Source organism: Salvia splendens, chromosome 14 (genome assembly GCF_004379255.2).
Source record: "Salvia splendens isolate huo1 chromosome 14, SspV2, whole genome shotgun sequence".
In the NCBI taxonomy this organism is placed as follows: Eukaryota; Viridiplantae; Streptophyta; class Magnoliopsida; order Lamiales; family Lamiaceae; genus Salvia; species Salvia splendens.
Genome location: NC_056045.1, coordinates 8,752,121 through 8,771,791, shown reverse-complemented (window position 1 = coordinate 8,771,791; position 19,671 = coordinate 8,752,121).

The window sequence follows — 19,671 nt, the reverse complement described above, 5'->3', positions numbered from 1 at the left end:
CTAAGTCTTTAAGATTGCTAGAAAGAATGTTGAGATTCTCTTAGGAATCCTATATCTATACATAGCTTGGAACATTTTAGCATTGGAAATTCCATGAAAAGGTTGTTACCTTTCAAGATGGAATTGTCTTGTCTCTAGACAAATGTCGTTTGACGCTTAGTGAGAACAAGAATTATGAGACTAGTTCTGCAGATAGATGTCTCATGTATGCTATGATGTGTACTAAGTTTGATATTAGTTGTGCTTTTGCATAGCAAGTATATATCATATTAACCATGGCAAAGGACTTTGATTGAGGTAATGAATATACCATAGTACTTGAGAAAGACTAATCGCTATATTCTAGTTTACCAGTCATTCATGTAATGTCCTTGGGGTTACACTGACTAAGTCTTATGACTAATCAGTGATCGAGTAAGTCATCCTCAGTTTATGTGTTTACATTAGGAGTATACTCCTAGTAGTTTTGATCGTAAGTTTGAGTATACCTATGAGTATTTTTACTCTAGCAAAGGCTAACTCAAGAGGAACACGAGATCATAAGTTAAACAATCACATAGAGAGATGAAATTAATTAAAGATCAAGTACGCAGTAAAGACATAGTGACGCAAAAGATATTATCAGAGAACAACCGAGCAGATTTTTCACAGAAAAATGCCTTTGTGGCAACATGTTTCAAACATGATGTGAAATGAATGGTAGTTCGATATATCTAGCTCCAATACCTGCTTTGTGGATAAGTGGGAGAGTTTTTGGCAGTGGGTATACTCGAAAGCATGTTTTGAGTATAAGTGGGAGATTGTTAGGTTTAGTATACTGAAAAGCATGTTTCGAGCGAGTTCGTACGAATAGAATCTTGCTTGTGTACGAAAAAACTCTACAATTCACTTTTGACCCGATTCAGTATCATTCGAGCAGTTTGCACGAATAGAATCAATATATTATTACATTGTGTTTGCTTGTGCGTTTATAAGATGTTTAATAAACATTTAAATGCATAAGAAGTAAACAAAGCCTAAGTCTTTTGCTTAGTAGACTGGTTGTGGGCGTCGTCCACTTTAAGGTAACTACAGTCGGTTCTATGCAATGCTTTGCAAAAGAAAAAGAAGAATTTCACAACCTAGATAGGCTTTGGCTACCTATCGTGAAAGGTTGCAATATCAGTCCGATTATTTCTAAGCCTTATTGAAATAAGATGACGTTGGTGTGGTATAGCACTGAATGGATCTAACAACAAGACGAGTCTTTATGCTATCTACTGAAAGACGAGGTCTTGATAATTAATTTCTTAATCTACATACGTTAGCATTGAGCATACGATATTGAGTATCTACTACTTTGACTTACCAAAGGTGCGGGTTTTTCGTCAACAAACGATCCATGTATATTGGGTAGTGGTGATCATTATCTAGTGGTGCTAGGATTGCTATTATGTTGAATCGTGCACGAGGTGAGTCTCGTTTGATAATGTCCTCAAGAGGAGCTTGAACAAGGTTTTATTATTCGAAAACTGGCCAGTTGGAGTTTTATTACTCTATGAATAATAAATAAGTGTTTCTTGCTAAGTCTACTCTTGGAATTAATAAGATGTTAATTAATTAAGTCAATAGCAGACTTTAATTAATTAATGGGCATTTATATCTTAAGCGCGGGAAATAAATAATAAACAAAATGGAAACCCGGAATACTTATAATTTCGGATTTGGATGGGGAGTTCAATATTACTTTTGTAGTGGCTGCTCGTAATATTCCAATATAAGCTTGTATTAAATTGTGGGTTCAATTTAATTAGTAAAAAGCTAATTGGGGGAGCCCATATCCAAAACCTTCCATAGATCCCTGACTGGGCCCAATATGAACTATTATAAATAGGAGAATAAAAGAGACAGAAAATCAATTTTTAAGAGTGAAATTAAGAGACAGAAAATCAATTTTTGAGAGTGAAATTTCGTTCCCCTCCTCTCTACAGTAGGGGACGAAAATTTCAATGGAAATTCTCCTCCGTGAGATTTTCAGCTCCTCCTCCGTGAGAAAGTTCTGTCTTCTTTATTCGAGTCCTAGTGTTACGATAAGATCAGCCCACCCTGATGTCGGAATACAGTTCGGGACACCAGTCAGAAGATCTGTGGTCTAGTATTGAAGATCATCGTGGAGAAGGCGCAAGCAATCGACGATTCTTTGGAGAATCAACGAGGTAAATTGGCTAATTCCGTAGAATTCATGTTTAGGATTTATATTCTATGAGCATGAATTATTTGCGTTCTAGCATGTAATTCTGTGTTAACATGTGAATATATTAATTCCATAATCGGTCAAATAGATCCTACGTCTGATTTATTTGTTTGTACAAGTCTTCCGCTGTGCAAGGGGCTCCAAAACCCCAACACCTCCTTGGGTTACCTTCCAATTGTAGCACCGGTTCTGGTATTCCTCCTTCTATGGTGTCTTGCTCTTCGTCACTACTTGAGCCTAGGTCAGACAGGGCTGTCGACAGGCCAGAACGAGTGGTCACGAGTATAGTCCCTCGTTGGAGTATCCTCGGCTTCCAATAGTCAGGAGCCGAACTGCTTCTCATAAACTGAAATAAAAAGAAAAGAGAAAAATTATGCACAATATATATGCCAAAATATCACGCACAATAGCAGTTAATAACACCATCCATCCCCGGCAACGGCTCCATTTGAAGGTGCAGGCTCTCGGTGTCGTGTTAGGCAAGGGTGTATCCACTTGATCAGGATAGAAATCCCAGCCAACCTGAACCTGGTATCAATATTATTCCTCAACCCACTTCTACTGGTTAATATAGTGGAGGTAAGGGTCGAATCCCACAGAGATGGACGCGCTTGTGTAATTGTGGTGATAATCTGGAGGGGTTTGGTTAGCTACCACGCTTGGGTTGAGATTCTACCTAGACAGGAATTAAAGGTGGTACTCTACTGACTGGGTGGTATGAAAGTGATTGACATGTAGCTGTGTACGCGAGAGTGGGGGACACGGTGTTTCAGGGATATATGGAAAGTAGATAGTTACTATAAAAGGCTAAACGGAGTATCAGAGAATATGTGGTGGGTTGGTGGCTGCACTGTCAGGTCTGTAGGGTACAAGCAGGAAAAGTAAAGGACAAAAGCAAAAAGTAACTAAAAAGCAAAAGTGGTCCCAAACTTGGATGTGGATGTTGTCTTCTTCAACAAGTATGCACAAAATCAAACAAACTCAGATTCCATGGATGACACTTACAGATTAACAACTTCACAATTCATATCCACAAATGAACACTCTAAAATTCGAAGATTAACCGAGTGAAATCAAGAATTACACTTACTGGGCGACATGCAAGGTGACAGAATTCACGTAAACTCGGATTTCGCACTTAATCACTTCGGAAACTAAATCTAAACAACAAACTTAACTAACAATCTCAGATCGAGCAACTCCAAATGAAATCATGCTTTCAACACTTAGAAATTACCGCGACAACTAGATCTAAGCTACCTAGGCAGAATGAAACAAATTCAAACCGAAAGAGATACATAAAAACAACTTCATTGCATAAAACGTTTGGATCCCAACAAAACACTTCAAAAGATAACAAGTACTGAATATGCAACAGATCCAACGAAAGGAAAACAAGTAAAGATTAACTAGGAAAGCGAATAAAGATTGTTTTGCCACTCCGGGCGATGAAACTGCTACGACTACGAAATGAACTGGCTGGAACAATGGAAGGCGACTCTCCGGTGGACTTATGGAACTTCAGGTGACCATGGCTGTGGTGAGGGAAGAGAAGATTTTGGACGATGCTGAAAGAATTTATCTACCGAGAGAGAGGACTCTAACTAAGTGTGGATGTCGATGCCCATTTTCTCTCCAAGTGGCTTCCTTTTATAGGGAGGACTACCCTTGCTTTTTAGGATAGACTCTCTTCGTGAAATGACTCTTTTGCCCTTGTTTGTGGTTGATCCTTCACAGCAATGCTTCTTCTCTATCTCGAGCCTTTTTTGGCATGCATCCTGGTCAGTATTGTACCTTTCTGGCGCTTTTTTCACCCGAGTTATCCGAACCCTTTCGTACTGACTGGTACCCTTTCCCTGTACAGTTTAGCAACTATTTTGCAGATATAATCCAATTAAGCACGTTATACTGACCAATAACCGAGGCCTAGAATGCGACTTATCATGGTGGCATCATTAATTACGTACTTTTATGAGTAAGTTGACCCTATTTAAATAATAGGAGAATAATTGTAGTCCTATTATAATCTTTCCTCAATCATTTGTATTATTTTAAAATATTTGTAACTAATTATATTCTTGAAAATATCCAACATTAATTAAAGATTCACAATAAAATTTTTGATAAAATAATTATTCATCAGTAGTATTTTAATGGATTAAGTTTCTTTGTTCATTTTATTCAAACTACCACAATGATATGAAATTAAATAAATTGTTCCTCTTACTATAAAGTAAAAATTGGTAAAATATTCTTTTATAAAATTCTCTCGTCCTATGCCTTATATATCTTCAAAATTGCTGAATTTTATTTTAATTTCCCAAGTATTATAGTAGTAGTTATATAGGTAGATTTTTCGAAAGAGAAAAATATTGTTTGTTTGCAAAAAAAATTATTTCATAAAATTCTTTAATACTCCGTATTTCTTTGTACACTAAAGTCCAATTTTGGTCTCATACATTTATTTTAAAATTATTTTTGGTCTCATACATTAAGTTTGTGATCTTTTGGTCCCTAACATATTGTTTTGGTATCTTTTAGTCTTCTTTGTAATGATTTTTTTTTTCTTTTATAAATATTATTTTGCTAATAATATTTCTTTATCTTATATAGTGTAATATACATTGATAAAATTTCCAAAATAAAATTTTTATATAATTAAGAAATTTTTGTCATTGAATGATAGTATGTGGATGTATGATATTGCTATTAAATATTATTAATAATATAATAATGGTTAGATGATGGGAGATTATTTGACTTAGTACATATATACAATCTTCTAAGATATAGCTCGTGATGCACAAATTCATAAGATCATGAAAAATTGAAATTATATGTAAAATCACTATAATTTCAATATATTACTGAAATATTCATAATCATTTTCATAGTGCGTTAAATGATATCATAACAAGGATGATCTGATGATAGCAACCCATGACACCCAACATGTGACATATCCTTTAATTGTATGACTAGCACATAAATTTATATAGGTAATTATATAATAAAACCATATATTTTAACTCATAATATTATAAAATTATTTTGTGATTAATATTTGTTATATTCTACAGTGCATCAAATGATAATATAATAGTGGCAATTCGATTATGAAAGGTTATCGCACTCAGTGCCCACCTATGCTCGTGACACATTCTTCAAGTGTATTATTATATATTCAAAATATATACTCACATATTAGATAATTTTGACAATAGTACCAAATGACCATATATTGACATTTCTTTGAATATTTCTCTGTGTTATATACTATACAGAAAATATTTAAAATCACAAACTTCAAATTATATTCCAAATCACAAATATTAAAATAGTTGAGCAAAATAAAATAAAATAAAATAAAATGTACATACGAAATCCAAATTAAAAACAAATAGTATAAATTTAGTTTTTGGAATAAAAGGATAATCTAAATAAATTTATGTAAAATAGTTTATAAGAACTGTTTTATAAATAATAAAAATGTTTATTCAAGGAAAATGAAAAAAATAATATACTGATAAGTCGTATTCTAGGCCTTGGTTACGGGTCAGTATGATGTGCTTAATTGATTATATTTGCAAAACAGTTGTTTAAAGTGTGCAGGTTAAGCATTCTAGCCAGTAGGGAAGTTTCGGAATGTTCAGGTGAAGGAGGCGCCAACATGATCTCATACTGATCAGTATTCGTGCTAAAACGGCTTGAGATGGAGAAGACGGATAGCTGGGACGGATTACCCACAATTAAGGGCAAAGAAGTCAAATTGCAACGAGGATTTACCCTAAAATCAAGGGTAGCCTCCCTATAAAAGGAAGCCAAATTGGAGAGACATATACACATTCACTCATTCACCACCATCTTTAGGTAGAAAGTTTTCTCGGTAGTTTCAGTCTTTCAGCCGTGTCCCGCTTCTTGCCTCGCCGTAGCCATGATCACTTGACGTTCAGATGTTCCCAGAATTCCAGTCATCGTCCATTCCAGCCAGCAAGATCGTAGTTTAGAGTCTCATCGCCCGGAGTGGCAAAACACTTTTACATTGCTTTCGTAGTTTTAAATTTCTCGCTTTCCTTACGTTGGATCTTGTTTGCCTTTGGATATTTTCTGCTTTTGAAGTACTTTATTGAAGATCCGAACGTGTTTATGCTATGAAGTTGATTTCCGTTTCGTTTATTGTGGTGTTTCTTATTCCCTTGCCTAGTTAGCTTAGATCTAAAGTTTCTCGGTGTTTAAAGTGCTGAATCTCTCAATTCCGTTTACGTAACAAATTTCTTTAGGATAGATAAACAAGTACTGTTTGATCGGAAAGTAGATCGTTGCATGCAAAGCTTAGTTTTAATTTCTGAATCGTTCTTTCATGTTGACCAGTATGCAGAAGTCCAGTTTCAGTGTTTGATTTCAGATTTGATTTCTTAGTTTTGGATCTGTGTTTGTGAGTTGTTAATCTGAGTTTTCCGTGTTGAATCTGGAATTGTTATCTGAATTTTGGAAGTGTTTGTTGAAGAAGATGATGTCTATTTCAATTGGAGGGGACCACTTACTTTTCGAGATGCTTTTGCTTTTGTCCTTCACTTTTAGTTAAGCCCTGTCAGCCTAGTCATCAAACTTCCACTACACTCTGAATATTCTGTTTAGCCCAAAATAGAAACACGTACCTTCCAAATATTTTCTGTTACAAAATTGTCTCCCCATTCCACGTACACAGTTACATTCCAAATGTTTTCCTTACCGTCTGACCAGTAGAACACCTCCTTTAAGTTCCAGCCTAGGTAGAAACTCAACCCAAGCGTGGTAGCTAACCAAATCTTCCAATTGTCACCGCGGTAGTTTAAGAACGCACCATCTCTGTGGGATTCGACCCTTACCACCACTATACTGATCAGTAGAAGTGGGTTGAGGAATCTTTGAAACCAAGGTCTAGGTTAGTTAGGATCTCTATCCTGATCAGTAGGATATATCCTTGCTTGAACGACACCTACGCACCTAGGTCCTTTCAAATGGCGCCGTTGCCGGGGATGGATAGCGTTATTTGCAATTACTGTGAGTGATACTTCGGTGTATATATTGTGCATAACCTTTCTTTTTTTTCTTTTCTTTTCAGTTTATGAGAAGCAGTTCGGCTCCTGACCAGTGGAGGCCGAAGATACTTCAGCGAGGATCGATACTCGTAACCACTCGATCCGGGTTGTCGACGGCTTTATCTGACTTAGGTTCGAGTAGCGACGAAGAGCAATACAACATAGAAGGACCAATACCAGAGGAGATACCACTGTTGGAAGGCATTCCAGTTCAGATGGCCGCCAACGGAGATGAGGATCCAGAGATCGGTACCCTTAACACGCATACCGAGGGAGAACCATCGCAAGCCATAGTCGTCACTCCAGGGCAAACCGCCTGCGATGTGAAGCCTCATGTGATCGCGATTCTGCCTACATACTGTGGGAAGAGCTATGAAGGGCCGTATGAGTTTCTGCATGAGTTTTGTAAAATTTGTAGGGCGCAGAGGAGACCAGCAGGAGCGAATGAGGATGATTATAGGTTGAAGGCCTTGCCATTTGTGCTCAAGGGGGAAGCCAACACCTGGTTCATGCGCCTGCCCCCCAACTCCATTGAGACTTGGGCCGATTTCAAGTCAGCATTCCTAGGCGAGTTTTTCCCGTCATCAAAGACAAGCGCGCTGAAAAGGGAAATAACTAATGTGAAGCAAGGGTATGATGAACCCTTGAGCGATTATTGGGCAAGATACATGGGTCTTTTGGAATCATGTCCCAACCATCGCATGGCGGACATTGAAGTGCATCATACTTTCTACGAAGGTATGAACGCGGTAACCAAGGATCTAGCAAATTCATCGTCAGGAGGAAGCTTCACACAATTACGGGTCAGCGAAGCGAAGAGAGTCCTAAGGAAGCTACTGAATGCAAAGAAAGAGTATGACCATTCAAGGGAAGGATACAACCGAGAGCGGGCTGCTGTTGTCTCGTCTACTGATCAGGAAAATAAACTGGAGCAGAAAATGGCCTTGAAGATGGATGAGCTGAAGAAGTCACTTCTGAGTGCGATCGAGAAAAGCACCCCACCACCTCCCCCAGCTGGGAATTACAAAGGTGCAGAACAGGGAAATCAAGGACCGAACTATGAACAGCCTAGTGACTACCTGAATATGGAACAGGTCAATGCTGCGGGGTACTTCAATTCCAGTGGGCATTGGATTCAGGGTAGACAACGGGATGCACCATGGAGGGATCATCCAAACTTTCGATGGGGAGACGGGGGCCAAAATCAGAACCAAGGACAGAACCAGTATAACCCCAATCCAAACCAAAACCCTAACCGTGGACTAGCAAACCCAGACTACCAGCCCAACTGGTCAGAAAGAAACCAACAAACCCAAAATCAAAGCCCACAAAGCCAAAACCCGAATCCTGTTTATGTACCACCCCACCAGAGAAACTTCCACAGTTTCCAAAATCAGCCAAATCATGCACCCCAATACCATCAGAACCAAAATCAGTTTCAAGCCCAGCACCAGAATCAATATCCTCAAGATCAGTACGTCCCTCCTGCCCAGTATAACCAATACCCGCCTAATCAAGGCCAGCAAAACTTCCAGAACTATCAACACCAAGGGCCGGATCATTTCCAAAATCCGAACAGGCCAAGGAGGTCCGTTGAGGACATGATGGGTGAAATGCTAGCGTCACAACAGAGCATCAAAGGAGACTTGCAATCCCATAACGAGGTCGTGCAGGGGATGCAAAATGCCCAGAAAGAACATAAGGCGAACATGGATATGATGAATAGGCAGTTAGCCCAACTGGCCAGTTCGGTGGGGGATTTGAAGGGAAATGCAGGTAAACTCCCATCTACAGTCCAAATGCCCGACAAGGCAAATGTGAGTAAGGTTACGTTGCGGACCGGAACTACTTATGACGCGCCTCAACCCAAACGACCTAGTGGAGGATCTAACGGAACGAAGATAGGAGGCGATACCGTTTCAGCGGAAGAACTAGGGAGGCCTATGCCTCAGATGCAGGATCCATTCTTCTTGGATGCTACACCAATTGTAGGAGATGAACCCGAAACCCTACTGACCAGGAAGGAACCTCATCGAGAGGAAGAGCCCAGAATGGAAGCCCAGACTCAGAAACTACCCCGGAAAGACTCCAAGAAGGTTGCTAAGGGACAAGTAGATGAGAAAAAAGGGGAGAAACCATTCCCATTCCGATTTGTTACAAAGAGGAAGAAAGAAAACCCGGTTGACTATTTGTCGATTTTTGGGAAGTTGGATGTCACCATACCATTTCTCCAAGCCGTGAAACTACCCCCTCTTGGGAAATTCATAAAGGACTTCATAGCCGGGAGAGCCCAGAAAGATGGCAAGATTATGGTGGAAGGGATAGCGTCAGCAATAGTGCAAGAGACGTTACCACCCAAGAGAGCCGACCCAGGTATGTTTACCTTACCAATAACTGTTGGAGATGTGAAGGTCGAACATGCAATGTGTGATTTGGGGGCGTCTATAAATGTCATGCCATTGTCTATCTATAACCGGTTGAAGGGAGTGAGGCTGTCAAGTACTAGAGTATTGATCCAACTGGCTGATAGGTCGTGCATAAGTCCGGAGGGAGTTTTAGAGGATGTATTAGTTAGAGTGCATGATTTTACATACCCTGCTGATTTTTATGTGATCAAAATGAGTGAGCATGAAGCGAGGGAGTCTAGTGGAGTCTTGTTAGGAAGACCATTTTTTAGAACGGCCAAGACGATCGTGGATATGGCTGAGGGGACTATTTGCATTGATTTTCATGGGGAGAAGTTTACCTTTGATATAAATGATGCCATGAAGAAACCTATTGATTCTGAAAATCTATGCTATGTTGATGTGATTGACCCTTTAGTCCAAGATTTTCTTGAGACCGAACTATTGCAGGAGAGACTCCAGGCTTTAGATGTTTATGAACAGGCTGACGTAGAAGCTGCTGCATGGTGTGATCTGATCAGTAGCCAGGGGTTGACCGATGAAGAAATTGAAGGAGCAATCAAGGATTTTTGTCAAAAGTCGGAGTTCATAGGAGCCGCAGGGGCTCAGCTACCAGTCAGTATAGAAGAACCATCAGAAGGAGATTTAGAAAAAGGGGAAGAGTCCGAGAAAAACCCCCTAACCGAAGACACACTTCCACCCCAAGTTGAGCTGAAGAAGTTACCCTCGAATTTGAAGTATGCCTTCCTCGGAGGTGAGAACTCCTATCCAGTGATCATCAGCAGCAGCCTTACGAAGGAACAAGAAGCTAGGCTACTGACCGTGCTGAGCAAGAACAAGAAGGCGATTGGATGGAGTCTTACAGATTTAGTTGGAATTAGCCCCGACGTCTGCATGCACCATATTAGGCTGGAAGAGGGAGCAAAGGCACATCGAGATGCCCAAAGGAAAGTAAACCCTAACATGCGAGAGGAAATATTGAAGGAAATCTTGAAGTTGTTGTCGCTAGGGATTATCTATTCAGTGCCAGACAGTGAGTGGGTCAGCCCGATCCACATGGTTCCAAAGAAGTCGGGAATCCAAGTCGTCCAAAATGAGAGGAATGAGCTGATTCCAACGAGGCTAGTCACGGGTTGGCGAATGTGCATCGATTACCGCAAGCTGAACAATGCAACAAGGAAGGATCACTTCCCTCTGCCTTTTATCGACCAGATGTTGGAGCGACTCGCTGGGAAGAAGTACTTTTGCTTCTTGGATGGGTACAGCGGATATTTCCAAATCTACGTGGATCCTGAAGACCAGGATAAGACCACCTTCACTTGCCCATTCGGAACTTATGTATACCGGCGCATGCCTTTCGGCCTATGCAACGCTCCAGGTACGTTTCAACGTTGCATGATGAGCATATTTTCTGATTTGATTGAGGATTGCATAGAGATATTCATGGATGACTTTACGGTCTACGGAGACTCGTTCGATTCTTGCCTTCATCATTTGGATATAGTTCTTGAGAGATGTCAAGCGAAGAGTTTGGTTTTGAACTTTGAGAAGTGCCATTTTATGGTCACCGAAGGGATTGTTCTGGGACACGTGGTCTCGGAAAGGGGAATCCAGGTGGATCGGGCAAAGGTGGACGTTATATCTAAATTACCGTTCCCTACTGATCAGAAGGGGATTAGGGGTTTTCTGGGGCATGCCGGATTTTACCGACGATTTATTAAGGATTTCTCCAAAATCGCCCAACCCCTTACCAGGCTACTTCAAAATGACGTGGAGTTCGTTTTTGATGAGCAATGCAAGGCTGCTTTCAATCTTCTCAAGGAAAAGCTGATATCCGCACCTATCATACGGGCTCCTGACTGGGACCATCCTTTCGAAGTAATGTGCGACGCCAGCGACTTTGCGGTAGGGGCCGTGCTGGGTCAGAAGATCGATGGGAAGAGGTACGTAATTTTTTATGCGTCCAAGACTTTGAATCAAGCCCAGCGGAATTACGATACCACTGAAAATGAGATGCTGGCAGTGGTGTATTCTTTCGAGAAGTTCCGGCCATATTTGTTGGGATCCAAGGTCATAGTATATACTGACCATGCAGCCATTAAGTATCTGATTGCCAAGAAGGAATCCAAACCACGCTTGATCCGATGGGTACTCTTGTTACAAGAATTTGATTGGGAGGTGGAAGATAAGAGAGGAGTCGAGAACAAGGTGGCAGACCATTTGAGCAGAATAATGCAAGATGGAAACAGTGACGAAGTGCATGATAAGTTTCCAGAGGAACATTTATGTGAGGTGATTTTTGCGCCCAGGAAAATTGATTGGGAAGAAGTGTACAAACTTACTGGTCAGAATGATACAGCAAAAGGAAAGGAGAAGGTAGGGCAGGAGCCATGGTATGCGGACCTGGCCAACTACCTAGTAACTGGAGAACTTCCAGAAGCACCAAATGTTACCAAGGCACAAAGAATGAAGATCAAGAGTGAAGCAAAATACTACTTTTGGGACGACCCCTACCTATGGAGGGTAGGATCCGATCAAGTGATAAGAAGGTGCATTCCTGACTGGGAGCACCGGGATGTTCTAACCCACTGCCATTCGTTAGCATGCGGAGGACATTTCGGATCCAAGAAGACGGCAAGGAAGATTATGGATAGCGGCTTTTATTGGCCAACACTCAACAAAGATGCGTACGAGTTCCGCAGAAGTTGCGAGCGTTGCCAACTGACCGGTGGAATATCTGCCCGGGACGAAATGCCGCAGGTACCCATAATAGTTTGCGAGCTATTCGACATATGGGGAATGGATTTCATGGGGCCTTTTCCTTCGTCCTATGGCAATCTGTATATCCTAGTCGCGGTAGATTACGTCTCCAAATGGGTAGAAGCCAAGGCCACAAGTACGTGTGAAGCAAAGGAGGTGGCCAAGTTCTTAAAGAGTCATATCTTCAGCCGGTTCGGAGTTCCAAGGGCGATCATATCAGATCAAGGTACACACTTCTGTAATCGCACAATTGAAGCCTTAATGAAGAAATACGGTGTGCACCATAGACTTTCCAGCCCGTACCATCCACAAGCCAATGGTCAAGCGGAGATCTCTAACCGTGAGATAAAGAAGATTTTGGAGAAGACTGTGAACACTTCGAGGAAAGACTGGAGTGTGAGGTTAGAGGATGCTCTCTGGGCGTATCGAACAGCCTACAAAACCCCCATAGGCATGTCCCCTTACCGGATCGTTTTTGGGAAGATGTGCCATTTACCGGTTGGGATCGAGCATCGAGCATACTGGGCAGTACAGAAAGTGAATATGGATGCTACAGCCTGCGAAGAGGAAAGGAAGCTGCAGCTGCAGGAGCTTGAGGAACTTAGATTGGAGTCATTCGACTCAGCCATGTGGTACAAGGAGCGAACCAAACTGTGGCATGATCGAAATCTGAGAACTAAGGAGCTCCACGTTGGCCAGAAAGTACTACTCTTCCAGTCAAGATTGAAGCTTATGCCAGGGAAACTCAAGTCCAAATGGACAGGACCTTACATCATAATTGCACTCAGATCCAATGGAGCAGTAGAAATTTCAGGGAGTTTTCCTAACTCGGAACCTTTCATAGTAAATGGACATAGGTTGAAAATATTCAGGGAGAATAGCGAAGTGGGCGTAGTGGATGAAATTCCACTGCAAACACTTACATCGGTTTCATACTGATCAGTAAGATAGGAATTTGGAATTCCACATGGCTAGTTCCATTTTGATAATTTTCTGCGTATACTGGCCAAGTAGGATTCCAAATTACCCAAGAAAGGTGTAAATATTGTAAATACGTAATTAGTCTTTGCATGTCAGATAATTTCTAAGAAAATCCAAAAATATTTTCGGGCCTTAAATTTAATTTGGAGTACACATTGACCAAGAGACTACCTATTTGGTGCTATTTCAATTCTAATTTAAGAGCCCATTTGAATTATTTCCCTTATTAGGCAAGTAATGGTAGGTTTCGAGAAAAGACGAAATTTTGAATTAAGACTTATGCAGCTTTTGCAGGGTGGCAGCGGCAGGAGTGGCGTGGAGCAGAGAGAGTAGACGCGATAGCCAATCAGGGGCCAGCATTCCTAACCGCCTTCCGTCCAAGCGTCGCGACCGGCAACTCCCTATAGCCGGTTGTAACCACCTGCAACTGCTATCTCTCGCCTAAATTAAACGACCGTCCCAAACTTTATCCCTCACAAACCCTCATTTTCAAATTCCCTTTTTTTTCAAGAGATATTATCCCATACTCTCTCAAGAAAGCGTAAATCACAAACCCTCATTTTCTTCCATTTTCTCCCAGATATCAAGACCAAATTCCACTCTTTACAAGCCCTAATTTTCAGCCATGGGGAAGAAAGCATTTGCTACCAAAATCAAACCGCCCTCAAAGAAAACCAGTGAGGAAGGAAACCTTGAAATACCACCACCACTAAACCCACAACGTCCCGCGCCAACACAACAAGCCCCGCCGATGGTCTCTCTGGATGCAATGGCGGAGTTTCTCCGATTGCAGGATCCGAATAGGAATTGGGCAGCGGAGTTAGAGTATTTTAACCAAGGTAGAGGGCAAGGGAGCGGAGCCGGAGCAACTCATGCGGCAACCATGCCAGTAACCACTACGCAACCCTTGACCCCTATTTCATCTACATTGCCGATTCCGTCGATGATTCCCCAAGAAAGTAACCCCCCAACTGAAGCCGAAATGACAGAGACGGAAGGAATTTTTCCGACGACCCAGGAAGCCGAACTTGAGGATCTCGAGGCCATTGCGGCTTATTATGCCTCTGATGAAGAAGAAAGAGCGAAAAGGCTGAGAAGGGAGCAACAAGACCAGGAAGGGGGAGAAGGAATTGAGGAGACGCCAGAAGTGGAAGCGGTTCGCCAAGAAGTAATTAGGGAGGAGATCGACCTGAATAAGTCGGCCCAAAAGCGCGGCCTCATGACGGAAACGGAGTTTGAATCAATAGTGGAAGAGGTGAATCGCAGGGAAGATACTGCTCTAATGGCTGAGGGTCTAGACCTCGCATCGAGGGCAGTGGGAGAGGATGAACAAGCTTTTACAGAACCCATACCGAAGGATAAGGCATCCCAGTCAGTAGGGGAAGAGGAGAGGGAAGAACAGAGTGAAGAGAAAGGGCCAGAGCCAGTTGATACCCAAGTGGAAGCAGGGGATGATCGAATGCAAGTAGATGAGGAGAGACCAACCGTAGACACTCAAGTACCGGAAGCTGTGGCGCCTCCCGTCTTAAAACCCCACCCAGTGAAGCGGCAATTGGTTCTGAAGATGCGGGTATCTCAGCGATGCCTGGGTAAAAGAGCAGCCAGCAAGGCCAAGACAAACACGGCTGAGAACCCAGTAGAGATCGAGAGCGAGGAAGAACAAGCCACTCCAACGAAGGCAGGGGGTGAACCTGCACAGCCTACTACTCAGGAGGAAGAAGCACAATATCAGCGAGCCAGAAAGAGGAAAGGGAAGGCTCCAATCCAGAAGAAAGCAGTAACAAAGAGGTCCAGGGCAGCAAACACAGGAATTGTGATTACCGAAGCTTCTCAGAGGATCCCATCGAGCCGGCAAGAGCAGAGTGATAGTGAGTATGAGATTAGTGAGGAGTCTGCATCGGATAGTGATGAGTCCGTGGAAGAGGAGAAATATGGGGAACAGTCGCTCCCAGGTGATCACCGAGAGCTTGTCCACCCACCAGTGGAGAGGCTCCGATATAGAAGATGGACCATGGATTTCACAAATGAGATCGCCGAGGAGATGAAACTCTTCGAGAAGCAGAAACTGAAGGATACCTTCGAGAGTCTGGACGATGGCAGCAAGGAAATTAAGTGCGGCAAGGTAATACACTACCCTTCTCTGGATGAACTAGGTGTTCGTGACCAATTCCTTGCTTATATAAATGCTTTGGGTTTTGAGTGGCTACTGCAAAATGGGGATCCACGTATCAGTGTGAGATTAGCGAAGGAGTTCTTCACTACCTTTCGGTTTAAGGTGACAACGGACCTGGATGAAGTGTCCATTAGTTTTAGATTGTTTGCGGCAGAGTTTAGTATGAACTTGATAGAGTGGACATGTCGGATGGGCATGTGTACATTGGAAGAAGCGATCAGTTCTGAGTGGAGAGACAGGGAGAGGGGTATCCCTCGTAGGCACGTGGATTTTGATCAACAGGAGGCCTGGGCTGAACTTACTCACCCCGGCGCTGGAGAATTCGCGTCCACTGTTTCCCGTTCCATCCATTTCAATGATCCAGTCCTGCGACTAATACAGCTCCACCTTGATGCCAACCTGCTGGGCCAATCTAACTCAGCCGTCCGCACTTCAATGACGGAGGTGTATCTCATTTGGTGCGCAAGACAGGGACGCAAGCTGCATCTTGGATTTTGGATGGCATATCAGTGCCACTTGATCGCTACGCACCCTGCCAGAAACCTCACTCTTTGCCACATTTTGGGAGCTTTCGTAGGCAACAACCTCATTATCACTGAGGCTGAAGACTTGTCTCCGCTGCCCATGGTGCGGCCACCGGGATTATTCGACATACCTTACTTCGTTAGGACAAATGCGGTCTACATGAGGGTGGGACGACTGCAATTTTATGCAATGGGTGAGGAAGCCACGGCAGGAGGAAGAGTCGCGTTATTGGAAAGGACGGTTACTGAATTGGCGGAGGAGAACAGCCAGATGAGGGCAGAAATGATCCGATTGGCATCAGTAGTGGAACGGGTGTTGAAGGAATCTGCGGAGCAGAGGATACTGACCCAGAGGCAAGCGTCTATGGAAGTGATCGTGACTAATTTAGGAGAGGAGAACCACAAGATACAGACGGAGATGAATAGGATGTTGTCCATGATCGACAATATCCTAGAGGAGGTGAGCCATCAGAGGGCGGCTGAAGCTATGAGAGTAAGGGGCAGTGTAGCCCAGGATACCGGACCAAGCGGCCATGCTGGCCAGGATGTTGAACCCCAAGTCCCAGAGACCGTAGTGAAGGAGCAAGAGGAAGAGAAAGCCGAGGTGCCGGCAACTGCCGAGGAGCCGGCAAATGCAAAGGATGATGAGAACCAAGCTGGAATGGAGACAGACCAACCGGAGGACCAACCGATAGAACGACCTGCACCACCTGCCCCACGAAGGAGCAGGAGACTCCGATAGACCCCCCCCCTACTGACCAAGTTAGTTTTTCTTTTTAAGTTTCAGTTTTTCTTTTAACTTTTCGTATTGTTGTTATGAGTTGGTTTTTGTTTAGGTAGTATAATTTGTGTTTGTGCGCAAACCCCACTTCATAACACTTAGCCTATTCCATAGTCTAAGTGTGAGAAGTTAAGGGTTTGTTTCTTTGGAGCATGTTTTCTTTGTTTTGATGTCGCATGCATGTTAGCTCACACTTAGCCCATTGCATGGTCTAAGTGTGAGGAGTTTGTATATATGTGTTTGTGGTTATGTTTTGTTGATCTCTGTATAGGTGATAAAACCTCTCTCACTTAGCCTATTCCATAGTCTAAGTGTGAGAAGTTTTTGTTTTAGTTTTGCTGTTTGTTGTCTGTGTGCCATCGTACTGGCCATTACCTTTTCCACTTCACAGCCTTATCTGAGGGCAGACACTTGTGAAGTGAGAGGGGGGACGCAATGGCCAGTAGGATGTATGTATATATGTGTAGTCTTTGTGTTTGTGCTTTTGTTTTGTTTTGTTAGGTCTAGTTTTATGTTGTGTGTGATTGGGCTTAAAACTCAACCGTCTTGAGCTGAAGGTGAGGGGAATTGAGGGAGATAGGACATGCTGGAAAACCTAAACCATCCCCATTAGTACCTCCTAGTCAGGATAGATGAGGTGAGTATGAGAGAAAAGCCCATACTTAGAGCCAAACACGAAAGCCCTCTAAAAATGTGAGTTATAAGCCTTAAAGTGGAACCACTTTCCACATATATTGGAAAGAAAAGAGAGGCTGCCACAATTCGCCTAGGGTGAAGTGATCACGGGTAGCAAATACTGAAGGCAGTAGGAACCCCCCCCCCCCCCCCCCCGTTTAAAAAAAAAAAAAAAAAAAAAAAAAAAAAAAAAAACCGCCTTTAGAACCCTTTCTTCTTAACCTTTTATATACCCAGATAAACACCCCAGCCGACTGGGACTGTGTAAGGCATGAAACAAATGGAGCTTACTGGCCAGGAAGAAGTGCGGAAAAGCAGAAATCAGCTGGGCGAAAAAGTTAGAAGAAAATCGACCAGGGAGTCATTCCCAGTCCAAAAAAGAGAAGAAGGAATAAGGGTGGCGAAGCCACGAAGGAACGAAAAAAAAAAAAAAAAAAAGAGGGAACCGAGAAAATGAAGAAAATGGTCAGAAAGATTTGACCACAAAAAAAGAGATGAATGAAGGAATAAGGGTGGCGAAGCCACAAGATGCTACTGACCAGTGGAGACCAAAGCCAGAAGCGCCAACTAAAGAAAGCAACTGATCAGAAGCCTAATATACACAGTCCCCCCCCCCCGCATAAATAAAAATAGAAATTTTGAACCTTAGAGCCTTAGGAACATCCACCGAAAACATTACAAGCCAACAACCCCGTTACAAGCCTATAAGTCCTTCAGTAGCCGCTCGTGGAATCTAAGTCCGAAGCAATTGTGGTGAGCATAATGAGAGAATGCAGTCCTAACATTCCTGGTGAGGTATGAGTGACTGAGCGAACCTAGTGTTGGGCCGAGAGTGTGGGCGATCTTGACAAACAGATATACTGACTGGAAGAGAAAAGGGGGGTGGCAGAAGTTCAAGGCTGTCTAAGGCCGGATTGCACCTGATCCAGAGGGGAGGGATGGTTGAAAATATAGCCCGATCTATGTGCTTTCAGTCTTTTATGTGTTTATGTTTCTCTGTGTTTGTTTGTGTTTTTCTTTGCGTCATAGTTTAGAGTCTAAGTTAGGTAGAGTCGGTCAGGGGAGTAACCAGGCTAGAATTCGACTTATTCTTTTCTTTGTTTGTTCTTCACGCTTGAGGACAAGCCTGTGGTAAGTGTGAGCAGTTTGATAAGTCGTATTCTAGGCCTTGGTTACGGGTCAGTATGATGTGCTTAATTGATTATATTTGCAAAACAGTTGTTTAAAGTGTGCAGGTTAAGCATTCTAGCCAGTAGGGAAGTTTCGGAATGTTCGGGTGAAGGAGGCGCCAGCATGATCTCATACTGATCAGTATTCGTGCTAAAACGGCTTGAGATGGAGAAGACGGATAGCTGGGACGGATTACCCACAATTAAGGGCAAAGAAGTCAAATTGCAACGAGGATTTACCCTAAAATCAAGGGTAGCCTCCCTATAAAAGGAAGCCAAATTGGAGAGACATATACACATTCACTCATTCACCACCATCTTTAGGCAGAAAGTTTTCTCGGTAGTTTCAGTCTTTCAGCCGTGTCCCGCTTCTTGCCTCGCCGTAGCCATGATCACTTGACGTTCAGATGTTCCCAGAATTCCAGTCATCGTCCATTCCAGCCAGCAAGATCGTAGTTTAGAGTCTCATCGCCCGGAGTGACAAAACACTTTTACATTGCTTTCGTAGTTTTAAATTTCTCGCTTTCCTTACGTTGGATCTTGTTTGCCTTTGGATATTTTCTGCTTTTGAAGTACTTTGTTGAAGATCCGAACGTGTTTATGCTATGAAGTTGATTTCCGTTTCGTTTATTGTGGTGTTTCTTTATTCCCTTGCCTAGTTAGCTTAGATCTAAAGTTTCTCAGTGTTTAAAGTGCTGAATCTCTCAATTCCGTTTACGTAACAAATTTCTTTAGGATAGATAAACAAGTACTGTTTGATCGGAAAGTAGATCGTTGCATGCAAAGCTTAGTTTTAATTTCTGAATCGTTCTTTCATGTTGACCAGTATGCAGAAGTCCAGTTTCAGTGTTTGATTTCAGATTTGATTTCTTAGTTTTGGATCTGTGTT